Source organism: Rana temporaria, chromosome 6, assembly GCF_905171775.1.
Source record: "Rana temporaria chromosome 6, aRanTem1.1, whole genome shotgun sequence".
NCBI classification, from domain to species: Eukaryota; Metazoa; Chordata; class Amphibia; order Anura; family Ranidae; genus Rana; species Rana temporaria.
The window spans coordinates 214293536-214313531 of NC_053494.1; positions in this window are offsets into that span (position 1 = coordinate 214293536).

Sequence of the window (19996 nt, forward strand, 5' to 3'; positions counted from 1 at the left end):
TAAGTGTAACTATGCGCCGTCGTATCTATGCGCCGTGCCCACAAAACTAGATACGCCTGAAAATAGGCTTCCTACGACCGATGTAACTTGCCTACACCGTCGTATCATGGGCGCATATTTACGCTGGGCGCATTTGCCGCTCCCGTAGATTTTCTCTGGTCATATGCAAATGAGGGAGATACGGCGATTCACAAACGTAGTTGCACCCGGCGCATCATATATGCAGTTTGCGTAAGTCGTATGTCCGGCGTAAAGTTATTCCCCATATAGGAGGCGCAACTCGTGCAAAGGTATGGACCAGGGAACACAAGCCGTCATATCTTTTGTCGTTTACGTTGTACGTGAATATGACTAGGCGTAGGTTATGTTCACGTCGTAGGCAGTGATCCGACGTATCTTAGGCAGTTGTTCCGAAGTGATTCTGAGCATGCGCACTGGGATGCGGCCACAGGACGGCGCATGCGCCGGTCGTTTTAAGTACTTCTATGACGCTTGGCCCATCATTTGCATGGGGTCACGCCTCATTAGCATGGCTCACGCCCACTTCCACCTACACTGGCTTACGCCGAGGAAACCCAGCGTATCTTTAACCACTTAAGCCCCGGACCAATATGCTGGCTAAAGACCCATGGTGTTTTTACAGTTCGGGACTGCGTCCCTTTAACAGACAATTGCGCGGTCGTGCGACGTGGCTCCCAAACAAAATTGGTGTCCTTTTTCCCCCACAAATAGAGCTTTCTTTTGGTGGTATTTGATCTCCTCTGCGCTTTTTATTTTTTGCGCTATAAACAAAAATAGAGCGACAATTTTGAAAAAAATGCAATATTTTTTACTTTTTGCTATAATAAATATCCCCCAAAAACATATATAATTTTTTTTTCCCCTCAGTTTAGGCCGATACGTATTCTTCTACCTATTTTTCGTAAAAAAAATCGCAATAATCGTTTATCGGTTGGTTTGCGAAAAATTTATAGCGTTTACAAAATAGGGGATAGTTTTATTGCATTTTTATTTTTTTTACTACTAATGGCGGCGATCAGCGATTTTTTTCGTGACTGCGACATTATGGCGGACACTTCGGACAATTTTGACACATTTTTGGGACCATTGTCATTTTCACAGCAAAAAATGCATTTAAATTGCATTCTTTATTGTGAAAATGACAGTTGCAGTTTGGGAGTTAACCACAGGGGGCGCTGTAGGAGTTAGGCTTCACTTTGTGAGTGTTTACAACTGTAGGGGGGTGTGGCTGTAGGTGTGACGTCATCGATCGTGTCTCCCCTATAAAGGGGATGACGCGATCGATACGCCGCCACAGTGAAGCACGGGGAAGCCGTGTTTATACACGGCTCTCCCCGTTCTTCAGCTCCGGGGACCGATCGCCGCACTCGAGCGCCGATCGGGTTCGCGGGACCCGCGGTCCCGGAGCTTCGGACCGGGTCGCGGGAGCGCGCCGCGGGCGCGCGCCCGCGACCGGGTACAAGTACAGGACGTATATATACGTGCTTGTGCCCAGCCGTGCCATTCTGCCGACCTATATGTGCAGGAGGCGGTCCTTAAGTGGTTAAGAGCGAGTGGGAGGAAGTGCTTTGTGAATCCAGTGCTTGCCTCTGTGCGCTGCGCCAGCGTAGCGTAAAAGAGATACGCTACGGCGGCATAAATATGCGCCGATGTATGTGAATCCGGGCCAAAGTATATTTCATCTGGAAACACGAAGTACAAACAAACCTAAAATAGAAGTTTTTTTCTAAGAAACTGATCTGCTAATGTCATTCACAAGCACAACTGAGCAAATGGTTTCCGGAGGCTCGGCACAGTATGGAGGCTGGAGGCTCGGCACAGTATGGAGAGAGGTGAGGATCATACTGGGGCATCAATGAGCAGAAATTATTTTCTTTGTTGGAGATCGTCCAAATACATCCCTGCAATATGTTTCTCAGTGCAGATTTCTCCGCTGGCATTAGAGAGAAAGACTTCTACATCCAACGTTCTCGTCTCATTCACACTCTCAATGGCCAACAGCAAGTCAGTGAATAAACCATTGGCAGTTTCCTAATATGTAAAGATTTGTGGTGCCTGGCCTTATGGGTCACTGAGTGTCACCTGACCTGGTCTAAATAATGTGATGGCTTTGTGCCAATCCCGAAACAGCACATCCTTAACCACTTGCCTACTGGGCATTTTACCCCCTTCCTGTCCAGGCCAACTTTCAGCTTTCAGCGCTGTCGCACTTTGAATGACAATTATGCGGTCATGCAACACTGTACCCATATGACGTTTTTATCTTCTTTTTTTTTTTTTTTTACACAGATAGATCTTTCTTTTAGTGGTATTTAATCACCACTGTTTTTTTTTTTTTTTTTTGCTAAATAAACGACAAAACACAAAAAAATTGGGGGATTTTTTTTTCTTTCGTAGTTTGTTATTATATTTTGCAAACAGGTAATTTTTTTCCCCTTCACTGATGGGTGCTGATGAAGCAGCACTGATGGGCACTGATGATGCAGCACTGATTGGCATTGATGAGGTGACACTGATGGATATTAAGGGGAACCCTGCGCCAAAATGTAAAAAAAAATGGCATAGGGGTCCCCCCAAAATTCATACCAATCCCTTATCCGAGCACGCAACCTGGCAGGCCGCAGGAAAAGAGGGGGGACGAGAGAGAGCACCCCCCTGAACTGTACCAGGCCACATGCTCTCACATGCACCCCCCACCCCAAAGCTCCTTTCCCCCATGTTGTTGGGGACAAGGGCCTCATCCCCACAAATCTTGCCTGGTGGTTGTGGGGTCTGCGGGCGGGGGGCTTATCGAAATCTGGAAGCCTCATTTAACAAAGGGGAACCCCAGATCCCACTCCCCATGTGAATTGGTAACAGATACATTGTACCCCTACCATTTCACAAAAAAAGTGTAAAAAATAGTAAAAAAAAACAGGAGACGCTTCGGGGACAAGTCCTTTGTTAAAAAATACAAAGATAAAAATGTCCAGCGATGTGTCACCCGATGAGCTGAGAAAAAAAAAAAGCTGCAACAGCTCCGCCTACTGCCGACTACCGAGGGCGGGTCCACCCGGTAATGTAAACGGGTGACCCCGCCCCCCTCTGACACAACGGGTGTCAGTCCAGGCACCTGGCGGATCCAGACTCCCATTGTTGGGATGACGTGGTGCCTTGACTAATTCCTGTGATATCAGCAGAAAGCGGACTGAAAACGGGTCACAGGAGTGCAAAACAAATTGCACTTCTGTGACCCATTGGAGAAGCCCAGCTTAGGCTGGACTTCTCCTTTAACCCCTTCAATACCAGGCTTTTATACACACCTCCATACCACGCCTATTCTGGCACTTCTCTCCTACATGTACAAATCATCATTCTTTTGCTAGAAAATTACGCAGAACCCCCAAACATTATGTATGTTTTTTTTAGCAGACACCCTAGGGAATAAAACAACGGTCATTGCAATGTTTTATTTGCGCAATAATTTTTCAAACGTTTTTTTTGGGGGAAAAAATTGTTTCATGAATTAAAAAAATAACAACACAGTAAAGTTAGCCCAATATTTTTGTAAAATATGAAAGATTATGTTACACCGAGTAAATAGATACCTAACTTGTCACTCTTTAAAATTGCGCACACTCATGGAATGGCGCCAAACTTCGGTACTAAAAAATCTCCATAGGCAACGCTTTGAAAATTTTTATAGGTTACCAGTTTAGTGCTAGAATTGTTGCTGGCACGCTAACGCACGCGGCGATACCTCACATATGTGGTTTAAACGGCGTTTACATATGTCGGCGGGACTTACGTGTGCGATCGCTTCTGCGCGCGAGCTACCGGGGACAGGGGCGTTTTAATTTTTTTTTATTGTTTTTTGTTTTTTTTACTTATTTATTTATTTTTACACTTTTTTTTTTTATCACTTTTATTCCTATTACAAGGAATGTAAACATCCCTTGTAATAGGAAATGTGTGTGACAGGTCCTCTTTATGGAGAGATGCAGGGTCAATAAGACCCCGCATCTCTCCTCCAGGCTGGAAAGCATGAGATCGGTGAAAAAAAATTCACCGATCTCATGATCAGTGTTGCTCACTAGCCGCAATGGCGGCTATGTTTACTTACGGGTACCCGGGCGTGACGTCATCACATCGCGCCCGGGTCCTCCGACGGTCATAGAGATGACTGGTGACCATCTGGTCACCAGTCATCTCTATGCTTCCTGCCTGCGCCAGACGATTTCTTCTCCAGGCCCCCGGTGGCACGGGAGAGCCCGGAGAAGCACCGGATGGCGGCGGGAGGGGGGGGATGTCCCCTCCCGCCACCTATGGTTTGCAGGATCGCCGGCTGAATACATGGATATCTGAATGATGCCTCTAGCTGCAGGCATCATTCAAATATCCCCCCGCAAACACAGGACGTCATATGACGTCCACCAAGGATAGGAGATGCCATCTGTGGACGTCATATGACGATGGCCCGGTATTGAAGTGGTTAAATCAGGTTTGGCCTCCACCCAAAGGCTGTGTCTACACCAATTATGCTGCAGGTGGACAGCCAGACAGGAAGAGTTACAGGCTCCTGACAGATACTCACTAATGCCCGGTACACACGATCCGATTATCGGATGAATGATCGTTCGTTTTTTTGCATGCGAATCTGATGAGTTTACTAAAGTCACAAAAATGTGCGTGCGACAGAATAAAAATTCGGAAGTGATGTCATGTGTTCTAATGTATTTGCATTGCATTTTCGAACGATGGCTGTACTGATGTATGAAAATCTGTGCATGTCCGGTAGGGTAATATCAGATGATCTGTCCTGATCGGCTCTCGAAAGCTCTGTACTAACGATCCGATTATCGTACGATCGATTCGATTGCGGCATTTTTCATACGCTTTTCGGATCGTGTGTACGAGGCTTAAGGGTTGGACACTTCTAAAGGGATACAGACCCTGCAGCTTTCCTCATTCAATTACGGAGAGTGCACCAGGTGATTAGAATGAACTAGACCCTCCCATTCAGATTCAGCCTGCAAACGGCATGGTGAAACAAGTACCGTATTTATCGGGGTATACCGCGCGCCGGCGTATAACGCGCACCCCAAGCTTAGAAGGGAAGTTTAGGAAAAAACGTACATTTTGGATGCTCAGCCTTGTCGGTGTCCGTCTGCTGTCGGCGTCCATCGGCGGCCTTGTCCGGCGTCCGTCTGCGACCTTGCGCGGGATCCGTCCAGCCTTGTCAGTGTCCGTCTGCTGTCTTGCCCGGCGGCCTTGTCCGGCGTCCATCTGCGGCATTGCGCGGGGTCCGTCCAGCCTTGTCAGTATCCGTCTGCTGTCTTGCCCGGCGGCCTTGTTCGGCGTCCATCTGCGGCCTTGCGCGGGGTCCGTCCAGCCTTGTCAGTATCCGTCTGCTGTCTTGCCCGGCGGCCTTGTCCGGCGTCCATCTGCGGCCTTGCGCGGGGTCCGTCCAGCCTTGTCGCTGTCCGCCACGTCCGTCTGCCGGGGGTTGCAGCGTTGTGTGTTTGAGTTTGGTGCCTCGGTCGGTCGAGCTGTGCAGAGACGGATTTCCGGTGTGTTCGGCTTCTCTCGGCTCCTCTCGCGTGGCTGCGGGCGGAGCCGAGACTAGCCGAGTGCGCAGTACACTCGGCTCGGTCTTTGTCGGCGGCGCTCAGAGACAGCGGGGATCGGCTTATAACGCGCAATCACAAATTTTCCCCTGATTTTAAGGGGAAAAAGTGCTCGTTATACGCCGATAAATACTATTAGGTAGATTCAGTAAGATTGCCGCAACTTTGCGGCGGCGTAGCTTAAGGAATTTAAGCTATGCCGCCGTAAGTTAGCGAGGCAAGTACATGATTCACAATGTACTTGCCTGCTAAGTTACGGCGGCGTAGCCTAAAGCGGCGGGCGTAAGAGCGCCTAATTCAAATGTGTTTGAGGGGGGCGTGTTTTATGTTAATAGTGCTTGACCTTACGTTTTTTATGTTCTTTTCAAACTGCGCATGCGCCGGGCGCCTACATTTCCCAGCGTGCTAAGTACGCCGCACGGGCCTATTGATTTTGACGTGGACGTAAACGACGCAAGCCGTCCTATCTTAGATATGTTTAAGCGTATCTCTGTTTGAGCATACACTTAAACATAAGTCGGCGTAGATTCTGAGTTAGGTCGGCTTATCTACTGATAAGCCGACCTAACTCTTACTGAATCTACCTATATTTCTTCAGAGCAAAAAAAAAGGTCAGAATCTGCTACAAAGATTGTTCCAATCCCTGCAATGTGCATTGATCACCCAGGGGGGATGATGGTCTTTTCCTCAGCAAAAGTGGAGTTACGCTTTAACGTGAATCACCTCTGATACAAAATATAGCCTTCTTGTTTACTATAAATCTGCAGAAAGAGTGATTTTTTTTCTTCCTTTTTTCAAACGTCAGTTCATTACCATAATTGCTTTTTTGCTCGGTGAATTCTCCAAGCTTCCAGAAAATAGAGAAACCGCACAGCTGAAACTTGGCAGTAATCTCCTTGTGAAAAGGTGTATCTGAAATCATCCGTCACAGACCGGCTAAGGCCCCTTTCAGACTGGGGCGGGAGCTGCGGTGGCGGTATAACGCCGCTAAAAAGAGCGGCGCTATACCGCCGGGATTGCCGTGGGATTCGGCCGCTAGCGGTGCGGTATTAACCCCCGCTAGCGGCCGATAAAGAGTTAATATCGCCCGCAATGCGCCTCTATAGAGGCGCATTGCGGGCGGTATTGCCGCGGTTCCCATTGTTTTCAATGGGAAGGAGCGGTGAAGGAGCGGTATACATGCCGCTCCTCTCACCGCTCCAAAGATGCTGCTGACAGGAGATTTTTTTGTCTCCCGCCAGCGCATCGCCTCAGTGTGAAAGCCCTCGGGCTTTCACATTGAGTCTGCAGTGCAGGAGTTTTTCAGGCGGGATAGCAGCGCTATTTTTAGCGCTTTACCGCCTGAAAAACTCCTCAATGTGAAAGGGGCCTTACAAACAAGACATGCTAGAAGTCAGGCCCTGCAGGTTAAGTCCTTCCTCCCCTCTGTATTGCTGGAGATCCATGCCGCCTCCACAGACATCATTATCCCAAATCCTATCACCGCGTTCGCTCAGAAACCAAATTTTTGTGACACGAGTCCTGATGCATCAGTGTGATTTTTTTTCTTCATAAGACAGCCAGACCTGGTTAGTTACTAATGTCTATTTGTAGCTATAAAATGAAACATTTTCCCGACTCCCTCTCTCTTTCTATCTTTCCATGTTTAACCAACTTTCTTTATTAGGTGGGCAATTATTGGTTATACTTGGCACTAAGGATGAGCTCTGGCTTTTTCACATAGAACACGTGCAGAGCCCGCCAGGAAGTGTGCACGGCGCTGCGCTAATCACAGCCAGGGAGACATTGTCCCGATGCTCAGCTGCAGGGAATGTGAAATGTCTCCCTGCCTGTTATTAGCGCAGCGCCGTGCACACTTCCTGGCGGGCTCTGCACGTGTTCTATGCGAACAAGCCAGAGCTCATCCTTACTTGGGAGTGTTGTTAGTTTATTGTTTCATTATTGATATGCCTGGGGAGTCACGTTAACTCACTATCTTCTCCAGTGGCAGCCGGTGGTATTTGTTTGTGGGGGGTGGCAAACAAACAGTATGCCACCAACACCCCCCCACCCTTTACCACCCCTGTTAGGGTTGCCACCTTTTTCTCAAGCCAAACCCGAACACTTTAGCGGTGCACAACAAACTTTTTTCTTTTTTTTTTAAGTTTACACTATAGGATTGTAAAATACCTGGGACACCTTTGGGTGCCATAAGAAGTGTAGTATTGCAGTTCATGTAGTGTCCCATGACGAACAGTGGGTGTGACCAAATAATGGGAGAAGCTTAAGGAGTATAGTTGAATCAAACAAGGTCAGTCTGTCCCCCAGTACCCCCCCCCCCCAGGTCTGTCTGCCCCAGTATAATCCCCCCAGGTCAGTCTGTCCCCCAGTATAATCCCCCAGGTCAGTCTGTCCCCCAGTATAATCCCACCTGGTCTATCTGTCCCCCAGTATAATCCACCCAGGTCTGTCTGTCCCCCAGGTCTGTTGTCCCCAGTATAACCCCCCCAGGTCTGTCTGTCCCCAGTATAATCCCCCAGGTCTATCTGTCTCCAGTATAATCCCCCCAGGTCTGTCTGTCCCCCAGTATAATCCCCCCAGGTCAGTCTGTTCCCCAGTACACCCCCCAGGTCTATCTGTCCCCAGTATAATCCCCCCAGGTCAGTCTGTCCCCCAGTATAATCCCCCCAGGTCTGTCTGTCCCCCAGTATATTCCCCCCAGGTCTGTCTGTCCCCCAGTATAATCCCCCCAGGTCAGTCTGTCCCCAATTATAATCCCCCCAGGTCTGTCTGTCCCCCAGTATAATCCCCCAGGTCAGTCTGTTCCCCAGTACACCCCCCAGGTCTATCTGTCCCCAGTATAATCCCCCCAGGCAGGGCCGTTGCTAGGTGGCAAAAAGACCAGGGGCTTCAGCCCGAAGTCCAAAGCCGGAACCAGGGGGGAGGGGTGGCGCCGGTTTTTGGGGTGGCGGAATTAGAGGTGTTGTATGTGGAGTAGCATTTTTTTGGGGCTGGGCGGTGGGGTTGTGTGACTTACCAGTGCCCATCAATGCTGATCACTGACCTACCTGCACTGACCTATCTGACCTACATACACTAACCAGTGACCTGCATGACCTAACACACACTGACCTACTGACAATGGCATAGATACACACACACACTGACTTCCTGAGCTCAGTCGTGGTGTCAGTCACTCGTCACTGTCAGAGAGGAGAGGAGCTGCCATGCCAAGGAGAGGAGCTGCCATGCAGAGGAGGAGGAGAGGAGCTGCCGAGCCAAGGAGCAGAGGGAGGAGAGCCACCCACCCGAGCAGGGATATTGTGGTTACGGAAACGACGTAAATTTAGATCGACAGGTATCGCGGACGTTCGTGAATCGCCGTAACTAGTCATTTGCATATTCTACGCCGACCGCAATGGCCTCGCCACCTAGCGGCCGGCCTAGAATTGCAGCCTAAGCCCCCATTCACATCTAGGCGTTTTTACGCCTGTAGTGCTACGCCGCTGCCGCCAGAGGGATGAGAACACATGTCCCTCTATGGAGATGGTTCCCATCTCCACGCCGAACGCTGGACGCCTGCCGCCTGAAAAAAGGTCCCGGACCTTTTTTTCAGGCGGCTTTCGGCGTTCGGCTAGGAGATGGGAAGCATCTCCATAGAGGGGGTCAGTCTGGGGCACATCTAGGCGGACAATACCGGCGCTTTGTCGCCGCAAATCGCGGTACAAAACGCTGCTATTTGTACCGCGATTTGCAGCGACAAAACGCAGCAAATTTGTCTGCCTAGGTGTGAATGGAGCCTAAGATCCGACGGTGTAACACAAGTTACACCTGTCGGATCTTAGGGCTATCTATGCGTAACTGATTCTATGAATCAGGCGCATAGATACGACAATCGTATCTCAGAGATACGACGGCGTATCAGGAGATACGCCGTCGTATCTCTTCTGTGAATCTGGCCCAATGTTGTTTTTTTTTTTTTTTTTTTTATATATATACTTTAACTTGAGAATGAGTTTTGGAAAATGTTATTTCTGTCTTTCCCAAACGTTTCCCTTCTTTAGTGGAATAGCCTTTTGTTTGCCTTTGTTTGCAAAGTTTAGTTTCAATTATTTTTAATTACTGGTTTCTTGTCATTTTCACTTTACAAATTTGCCATTTTCCCTAATTCCTCTCTGAATTCAAATATTGCATTTGGGAGCTTGAAATTGCCGAAGTTTAAAATAGCCGTCCATTTAATGCAAGATTGAAATTGACTTTATATGGAATAAATTGTATTCCGCGCGTAGAGTGCGCTTTCGTTATTTTAAAATTGCCCACCCAGCAGAATAAGTTACTTTTATTACAAGGGCGGGAAAAGTTATTTGTCAGCATATTTTTTATTTACTTAAAAAAAAAAAAAAAAAAATATACAATATTAGATTCAAAACCTTTGGTCCTATTTTGGATATCACCGTTTTTATGACTATTTTTGTCTTGAATATTAGAAAAAATTCCATGAGGAAATATGAAATAGGTCACAAAATACCGTAATTGATTCAACTGAAAAAAAAGCAAAAATCGAAGCAAATCTCTGAAGATGAGTTTGTGGTATATTCATAGGTGTGCGCAGCCTATTGCATTAGGGTGTGCACACCAAAGCTCAAACACACATGCGTGTGTAATATACCATATATGGCAGTGGGCAAGTCAGCAGGGCAGAGATCAGTGTCAGTAGTTTATCTTTATTTGTATTATTATTATTATTTTACAATTTTATTATTATTATTTTTTTTTATATATTTTTTTTTTTTTTAGGAGCCCTGTTTGGGGGCTTTGGTGAAATATCAGTGGTTTAAACAGACCCCTGATGTCTAACTTTTGAGACAGAGAAAGGGACTGAGGACAGAGATTCCCCAGTCCCTTTCTCTGCAGCCAGGCAGCAGGGGGAATCTGCATAGTACAGGGTGATTAGGGTGTGCCCAGGCACACCTTACACCCTATGTGCGCACGCCTATGGGTATATTATAAATTCAAGCATTTATTTATTTTTTTGCATGAATTGAAATACATGTAATAATACAAAGAATATTTGAAGGAAAAAATAAATAAAATCCCCCCCAAACATGCAGGCAGGTTGTAATTATGTATAGCATACTTTTCCAGCAGTTGACCCAGGCTGGGAAAAGGGTTACCGTATATACTCGAGTATAAGCCGAGTTTTTCAGCACATTTTTTTTTTTTGTGCTGAAAATGCCCCCCTCAGCTTATACTCAAGTCACCTTTTTGCGCCTGATCTCCCAGAATTTGGGGACCCGGTACCGGCCGGACGTAGGTCCCCTGGAGCCGAACTTGGCACATATGTAGCCCAATTTGTCCTCTAGAAGTGTGCAAAGTTTTTTGTCTGGAAGTCCTACGGCTGGGGAGCACCGTTTTTTCAAACCCGGGCACCCCTTCCTTAGACTCCCATGTTAAACGCACAGTGAGGCATGGGCACAGTGAGGCATGGGCACAGTGAGGCATGTACATGGACACAGTGTGGCAAAGTGAGGCACAGTGAGGCATGCAGATGGACACCCTAGGCTTATAATTGAGTCAATAATTTTTCCAATTTTTTTGTGGTAAAATTAGGTGCCTCGGCTTATATTCGGGTCGCCTTATACTCGAGTATATACGGTAATTGTTTTAGTTCAGTTCCCAGCTTTTTTGTCTTAGTTGGTTCACCTGTGCTATAAAAATGGGGGACAGCTTAGGTCCAGGAGCTGGAGTGGGAACACAGGTACCGGTTAGTTCAAGTGCTGCGGTCTCATTGTGGTGCTACCGAAGGAACTGGGAATTGAGGAGGACATCCAAGCCAATCAGTGCCAATCAGTGCCGCCTATCAGTGCTCATCAGTCTAACCTATCACATATAAGGACCAGTAAGTAGCAGTATATTACATTTATGTAGAAAGATGATCCACACACCAGAAGTTGACCTTAATCACTTAAGCCCATTTTTGCGATTCGGCACTGCGTCGCTTTAACTGACAATTGCGTGGTCGTGCGACGTGGCTTCCAAACAAAATTGACGTCCTTTTTTTCCCACAAATAGAGCTTTCTTTTGGTGGTATTTGATCACCTCTGCGGTTTTTATTTGTTGTGCTATAAACAAAAATAGAGCGACAATTTTGACAACAATTCTATATTTTTTACTTTTTGCTATAATAAATATCCCCCCAAAAAAAAAAAATATATATATATATAAATATATTTTTCCTCAGTTTAGGTCGATACGTATTCTTCTACATATTTTTGTTTAAAAAAATCGCAATAAGCGTTTATTGATCGGTTATAGCGTCTACAAAATAGGGGATAGTTTTATGGCATTTTTATTAATATATTCTTTTTTTACTTGTAATGGCGGAAATCATCGATTTTTATCGTGACTGCGACATTATGGCGGACACATCAGACACTTTTGACACATTTTTGGGACCATTGTTATTTTTACAGCGATCGATGCTTTAAAAATGCACTGATTACTGTGAAAATGACACTGGCAGTGAAGGGGTTAACCACTAGGTGCCGCTGAAGGGGTTAAGTGTGCCTACGGATGCATTCTAACTGTAGGGGGCATGGGCTGTGTGTGACACGACACTGATCACAGCTTCCGATTACAGGAAGCTGTGTACACTGTCCTGTCACTAGGAAGGCTGGGGAAATGCTTGTTTACATCAGCATTTGCCCCTTCTTCCTCACTGTGACACGATCACGGGTATGCCCGCGGACATCGAGTCCGCGGGACCCGCGGTCGGAGTCACGGAGCTTGCGACGGGTGGGCGTCCACAATGCCGCTTCTTAAAGGGGACTTATATATATATATATATATATATATATATATATATATATATATATATATATATATATATATACGTCCCTGTGCCTGCCCGTGCCATTCTGCCAACGTATATCTGCGTGCGGTGGTCGGCATGTGGTTAAAAAAACTTCATATTTTAAAAAAAACACAGTATACAATGGCAGATAAGATATAGTTGATGTGTTTCACCCTATGAGGCCTTAGTCATATATGTTATGACTAAGGACTCATAGGCTGAAACACATCAACTGATCTTATCTGCGGTTGTATACTGTGATTTTTGAATAAATATGTAGCTTTTTTAAGAGCAACTACTGGTGTGCGGATCATATTTCTACAGTGGATCGGGCACCAGGGAGCTCTATTATCAGAATGCTACATGGGTAGTAGCCCTGTTTCTTCTGTGTGCATATTACATTTATGTTCTTGGGTTTAGATCAGTGGCAGCTGGTGCTCAATATTTTGCACTGCCGCCAACTCCCGCAGGAGACGGACGGGAAGGCGGCCTTACCTTAGGACACAGGTGTCAAACACAAGGCCCGCGGGCCAAATCCGGCCCTCCAGGCCATTTCATGTGGCCCTCGCACCTCTCCTTCTGCTGCAGGACAGCTCCAGCCCTCCTCTGGTCCCTTTTCAGACCCTTACTTTCGGCTTTCAAGCTATGCATCCAGCTTCTTCCCAGCAGCAGCATAAGGAAAGGAGGGTACACTGTGATGTAAGGGAGGGTGAGGGGCTCAACTTCTGATGGTGGGGTGGCTCTTGACATGTAATGTAAGGGGAGGGGATACGCTGGACATCTAATCTTACAGATACAACGGGCCCTTTTGAGGGCCATCATAATGCTGATGCGGACCACGACAAAATTGAGTTTGACACTCCTGCCTTAGGAGATCGAGGGGTAGGGCTGCTGCTCCTTGCCCCAACATAGAGAAGAGCCGGGGCTTCTCCTCCTGGCCGAACAGAAAGTGGGTCCTGAGATCCAATTGGCTAAGGCCTCGTACAGACGGGCAAACATGTACGATGAAAACGGTCCGCCGGACCGTTTTCAGCGTACATGCCCGCCCGGAGATTTCTGTATGATGGCTGTACACACCATCATACAGAAATCCGCGCGTACACGATACGCGGCGACGAGGCGACGTGCGCGGCTCTGGCAGTTCAATGCTTCCACTCATGCGTCAAAGTCATTCGACGCATGCGAGGGATGGCGGCCGCTCGGACATGTACAGTAAGTCTGTACAGACGACCGAACATGTCCGACGGGCAGGATTCCAGCGGGCATGTTTCTAAGCAAGTTTAGAAACATTTGCCCGCTCGAAAACGGTCTGGCGGGCAAATGTACGCTGGAATCCTGTCCGCTCGCCTGTACAGCGGACCAGTTTCAGCAAACATGTTTGGTCGTGTGTACGGGGCCTAAGATTTCTAGGCCAATCGTGTCTCAGGACCCGCTTCCTAATTGGCTGAGAGGAGAATCAGAAAGACAATTGCAAATATTAATTCGCTATTGTCACACAACTGGGTGGGCTCAGGGCGCTCTTTTTTTAAGCCAATTAGCATCTCAGGCTCTAATAAAAAAAAAAAATTGAAATCCATGCGTCTGGTTCCCTGCATGGAGATTAGGGGCCAGGCACATGGTTTGGGGAGGGGGGGGGGGCGCGGCCACTGGTTTAGATACACTTTAAGTAATAAGTAGACCTAGATCCTTCTCCGTCTTTGAATCACCTAGTTCTAGTCCCTTGGATTGCATGGATACTTTCACCCCTTAAATGAATAATGTTATCATACCCCATTAAAATAGACGCCAAACCATTCAAATCTATCACCAAAGTGTTGTTATTGATGAGTATAAGAGATCCGGGATATAAATTGCACTGACACCGTGTAACAGTAGAGGATGGATTTGCTTCTTCCGCCTTTCTATGAGAACTCGCCTTTGAAATAGTTGCCAAATGACCTTTAAATATCATACGGGCTAAGTGGTAAAAGGACGACGATAACGACATTTTAATTGATTTGTAAATTATTGAAGAGGGTTGCTGAAATACTCCTAAAACACGCTTGCATCCGCCAGCCTTGCCAGAAATTGTACACAGTTTACTGTACTTTATTTCTTCTTCCTCTATTATCCCCACAGAAGTAATTACAATAGGAAAATGAAGGGTGAAGAGTGGACAGTCATTATTATTATTATCATTATTATTATTATTTTATTATTTAGCATTAATTACTTTTACTTATTTTGTGTAGCACTACCCCCGAAGGAGCTGCTGGTTTAGATTTTGGGTTTTGCACGTTACCTCTAAGTTCGTTGTCCAGGGAAGGAAGTCTGTAGAAATTGGAATGTCCACTCAAGATGTAAAACCTTCAACTGTAGGCTTTATTTTCACTGCATAAACTTGTGAAGGAAACAGAGAGCATAGAGAGAAGGGGAAGGTTCAGGAACGCGGTACAGAATGCACAAAAAGTATTTGTAACGGTAGGGCCCGTGGGACCCAGAGGCTCTTGAAGGATGTGGGGTACTCCTGTGTCAGCTTCACCAATGACTCTTATGTCTAGGGTCATCCTATGTCCACTAGGGGCATAGGATGACTGAGAACTGATATCATGGATTACATAAGATGGGACAGTAATGATAATTTATGTATTGCAGGATATCTTCAAATATTACAAGTTGTTCATTCTGACCCCAACAGGTCAATAGAGTGTCTCCTTCAATGTGGAACATAGACTGTTGAGATGTTAATTGATGTTAATCACCTCCAGCTACCTGGCTGTAGAGATTAAAGCTTGCTGTGATTGCATTCTATTATCTATTAGGTGGATTCAGGTAGGCGGGCGCATAGTTGCAGTGGCGTAGCGTATAGCATTTACACTACGCCGCCGTAAGTTAGCGAGGCAAGTACATGATTCACAAAGTACTTGCTTGCTAAGTTACAGCGGCGTAGCGTAAATCGGGCGGGCGTAAGCAAGCATAATTCAAATTCGGCTGAGGGGGCGTGTTTTATGCTAATAAAGGGTGACCTAACGTGATTGACGTAAATTACGTCCAGCCCTATTCACGGACGACTTACGCAAACAACGTAAAATTTTCAAATTTTGACGCGGGAACGACGGCCATACTTAACATTACTATTCCAGCTATTTGATGGAATAACTTTAGGCCTGAAAGTGCATTACGTAAACGGCATATCTTTACTGCGTCGGTCAAGCGTACGTTCATGATTAGGCGTATCTACTCATTTACATATTCTAGGCTGACCGCAATGGAAGCGCCACCTAGCGGTCAGCCTAAAAAGTACACTTTAGGATACGACGGTGTAAGACCCTTACGCCGCTCGTATCTGAGCCAAATTTAAGCGTATCTGGTTACCAGAATGCGCTTAAATTAGCGTTGGCGCAGATTCAGACTTAGGCTGGCGTATCTACTGATACGCCAGCCTAAGTCTATCTGAATCCACCTATATTGTGTTAATTAAGCTTGGCTCCTAAGATATTTCATGGTGCTATGCTAACTAACCCTGTATTGTGTGAAAGTTCTATTGATGCTAATATGTGTTGTGAGTTAATACACTCTAAAGGTCAGACGTCTGACTTATGTTCACTAAAGTAATGTGTATTATGTAGCAGGTGAGAATAGCTTATCGTGGAGTCAGAAAGTCTGTCTAAGATGTGGATTGAGGGGGACTCGTTAGCACCCATTGTGTGATATTGTGGGGGGAGTGTGTCATTTTGATTACTGCATTAAAGTGTCAATCTGTTTGGAACCAGAGAACAGAGTTGTGTCTCGTTATTCTGGGGGAAAATCCAATGGGTCCTGTCTGCTGGATTGTGGAGGGTCGGAAGCTGTCTTGGGTTGGTGGAATGGAATATCGTAACTGCCTTAACCCCTGACCGTTACAGTATTCAAAGTTCCAATATTCGCCACTCAACCCTGAGTGGGTATTGCTCACCCGGATAGACCCCTCTCACATGGCCTAGCAGCCAAAATGATGCATGGACAGTATAGAAACAGTCTCTGCCACAGACCATCTGAGAACACAGAATGGATATTCAGGAATCCTCTGCCACAGGATTTAAAGTCCCGAACTTCCTGTCTTACAGCCAAAGAGCCTTTAAGCCAATCCGGCGGACTGTGAGGTATTGTAGGCTACGGTGTATCCTTCAATAAGTTACCAGGCCTCTCCCAAAGTACCAGCCTTCTGCTCGGTCCTTTTCGGGACAGGTACTCCCCTGGCTTCCTTCATTGAGTGGCTTCTTCCCGCAGGACAGACAGCACAGGACCACCTTAAAATCGTAGGCCCCAGACAGCATAGCTGGGCCTACTTGCCAGGAACACAGCCTCAGACCAAGTGGTCCCGAGACTGAAATCACGTACACCCACCTCACACCAGGAGGGCCATGAGGCGAAGGACCCAGTAAAAAAGGCGTTTGCCCCTTAAGTATCCCCTCCCAGCATGCACAGCGGGGTCAGCACTCCCACTGCACCGCTGTCGAGGAGGGACACTCCATACACCATGGTACACCTGCGTTCCAACATGGGCCTGAAGTGGCAACACCACCCACAGGCAACAAGGGAAAATACTACCAGGCAGTACCACAGCCAGAACAGAGGCACATTTGTATATAATTCACCAGGTCTGGGCCCTGGTGAATTATCTGGTTGTCTAGATAATTCTGTTAGGTCACCTGTGGCCAGGTGACAAGTGCACCCCGTTGGGGTCAGGCATGCACCATAGGGTAGTGAACCCTATGGCCGACTGCTGCGATCAGAGAAGAAGCGTAAGCCTAAGATTCCCCAGGGCGCAAAGTCTAAGACTCAGCTTTGTGTTCACCAGAGCCTCTGGTGGTGAGGATGGCCTTGCCGCAGCTGGATCCAGGTCGCGACCCCTGGGGTCCCCAAGGTCACGCTCCGCAGGGAGAGAGAAGAAGCAGCAACCAGGACAAGCGATAGTGATTGGTAAGCCGAGGTCGGGTAACAGGCAGACAAAGGTAATCAAGGAACAGGCCAAGGGTCAGGGAAACAGGCAAACAGGAGAAGTCAGAGACGAGCCAAGGTCGGTACACAGGAAGGTAAACATAGCACACTGCAGACAGGAACAAGCTACAAACAAAGGTTGAACAGCAAAGCAGACTAGCAGTGCAGTGGTTAATATAGGCTTCCTGGGATGGCCTAAGGTGGAGCCATACAGGGAGGAAGGTGATAAAAGACAGCCAGAAAGAGGGTCAGGCCTCTAATGAACACATGGAGACAGGTAGGCTGCCAGACTTTATTGCATATCCATGACACAAACCATTGGTAAGACAATACGCTGCCATGGATTGAAGTCCTGCAGTGCCTGCAAGGTCCCCCTCCTCAAGAAGCCTCATTATACAGGCCCGTTTGAAGTTTGCTAATGAACAGCTAAATGATTCAGAGAAGGATTGGGAGAAAGTGCTGTGGTCAGATGAGACTAAAATTGAGTTCTTTGGCATCAACTCGACTCGCTGTGTTTGGAGGAAGAAAAATGCTGACTATGACCCTAAGAACACCGTCCCTACAGTCAACTACGGAGGTGGAAACATGATGCTTTGGGGCTGTTTCTCTGCTAAAGGTACAGGTCGACTTTGCCGCATTGAGGGGCCAATGAACGGGGCCATTTATTGTAAAATCTCGAAGGAGAACCTTCTTCCTTCATCCAGAACACTGAAGATGGGTCATGGATGGGTCTTCCAGCATGACAATGACCCAAAACATGCCGCTGAGGCAACAAAGGAGTGGCTCAAGAAGAAGCACATTAAGGTCATGGAGTGTCCTAGTCAGTCTCCAGACCTTAATCCTATAGAAAATGTATGGTGGGAGCTGAAAATTCGAGTTGCCAATCGACAGCCAAGAAACCTTAAGGATTTAGAGAAGATCTGTAACAAAGAGTGGAGACCAAAATCCCTCCTGAGATGTGTGGAGACCTGATCACCACCTACAAGAAACGTCTGATCTCTGTGCTTCCCAACAAGGGTTTCTCCACCAAGTACTAAGTCATGTTTTTCTTGGGGATCAAATACTTTTATACTACAATTTTAAATACAGCTTCTGTATGATAAAAATTATAGACCCTTCATTTCTTTGTAGATGGGCAAACTTAAAATATCTGCAGGGGTTAAAAAAATTAATGCCCCCACTCTGTGAAGTTTTATTATTATATTGTATTATATTTTTTAACCACTTGCCGACCCCCGAACGCACTTTTACGTTGGCAGAATGGCGTATATATAAGCCCCTTTAAGTTTGCTAATGTGTGGGCGCCCCTGCCGCGAGCTCGGTGACCTGCCCACGGGACCCCACAGACTCGATGCCCTCCGGTGTCCCACGATCGTATCACAGAGCTGCAGAACAGGGGGATGCCTACAGTATGTAAACAATGCATTTCCCAGTTCTGCCTAGTGACAGGACAGTGATCTACTGCTCCCTGTCGTTGGGAGCAGTGATCAATGTCCTGTCACAGTAAACCCTGCCACCACACAGTTATAATCACTCCCTAGGACACACTTAACCCTTTCCTCGCCCCCTAGTGGTTAACCCCTTCTCTGCCAGTGTCATTTACACAGCAATCATTGCATTTTTCTAGCACTGATCGCTGTATAAATGACAATGGTCCCAAAATAGCGACGAAAGTGTCCGATGTGTCCGCCATAATGTCGCAGGCATAATAAAAACGGTTAGGTAGATTCAGGTACGAGTGCTTAAAGATGCGGCGGCGTAGCTTAGCCTGTTTAGGCTACGCCGCCGTAAATTAGCCAGGCTAGTAATGATTCTCAATATACTTGCCTGCTAATATACGGCGGCGTAGCCTAAAGCGGGCGGGTGAAAGGGCGCAAAATTCAAATGACTTGGAGGGGGGCGTGTTTCATGGTAATGAGGCTTGACCTCACGTTTTTGACGTTTTTTGTCTTCACTGCGCATGCGCCGGGCGCCTACATTTCCCAGTGTGCATTGCGGTTACGTACGCTGCACGGGCCTATTGATTTCGATGTGGATGTAAACGACGTAAATCCCGATTCGCAGATGACTTACGCAAACAACGTTAAAAATTCTAACCTCACGGCGGGAACGGCGGCCATACTTTAACATTGTTATTCCACCTAATAGGTGGAATAACTTTAGGCCTCCTAAGGCCTTACGGAAACGGCGTAAATCGACTGTGGCGGCCGGGCGTACGTTCGTGAATCGGCGTACCAACTAATTTACATATTCTACGCCGGCCGCAATGGAAGCGCCACCTAGCGGCCATCCAAAATATTGCAACCTAAGATAGGAAGGCGCAAGCTGTCCTATCTTAGTTATGTTTAAGCGTATCTCTGTTTGAGCATACGCTTAAACATAGGTCGGCGTAGATTCTGAGTTAGGTCGGCTTATCTACTGATACGCCGGCCTAACTCTACCTGAATCTACCTAGATATTTTTACTAGTAGCAAAAAATTTTAAATATATATTTTTGGGGGATATTTATTATAGCAAAAAGTAAAAAATATTGCTTTTTTTTTTCAAAATTGTCGCTCTATTTTTGTTTATAGCGCAA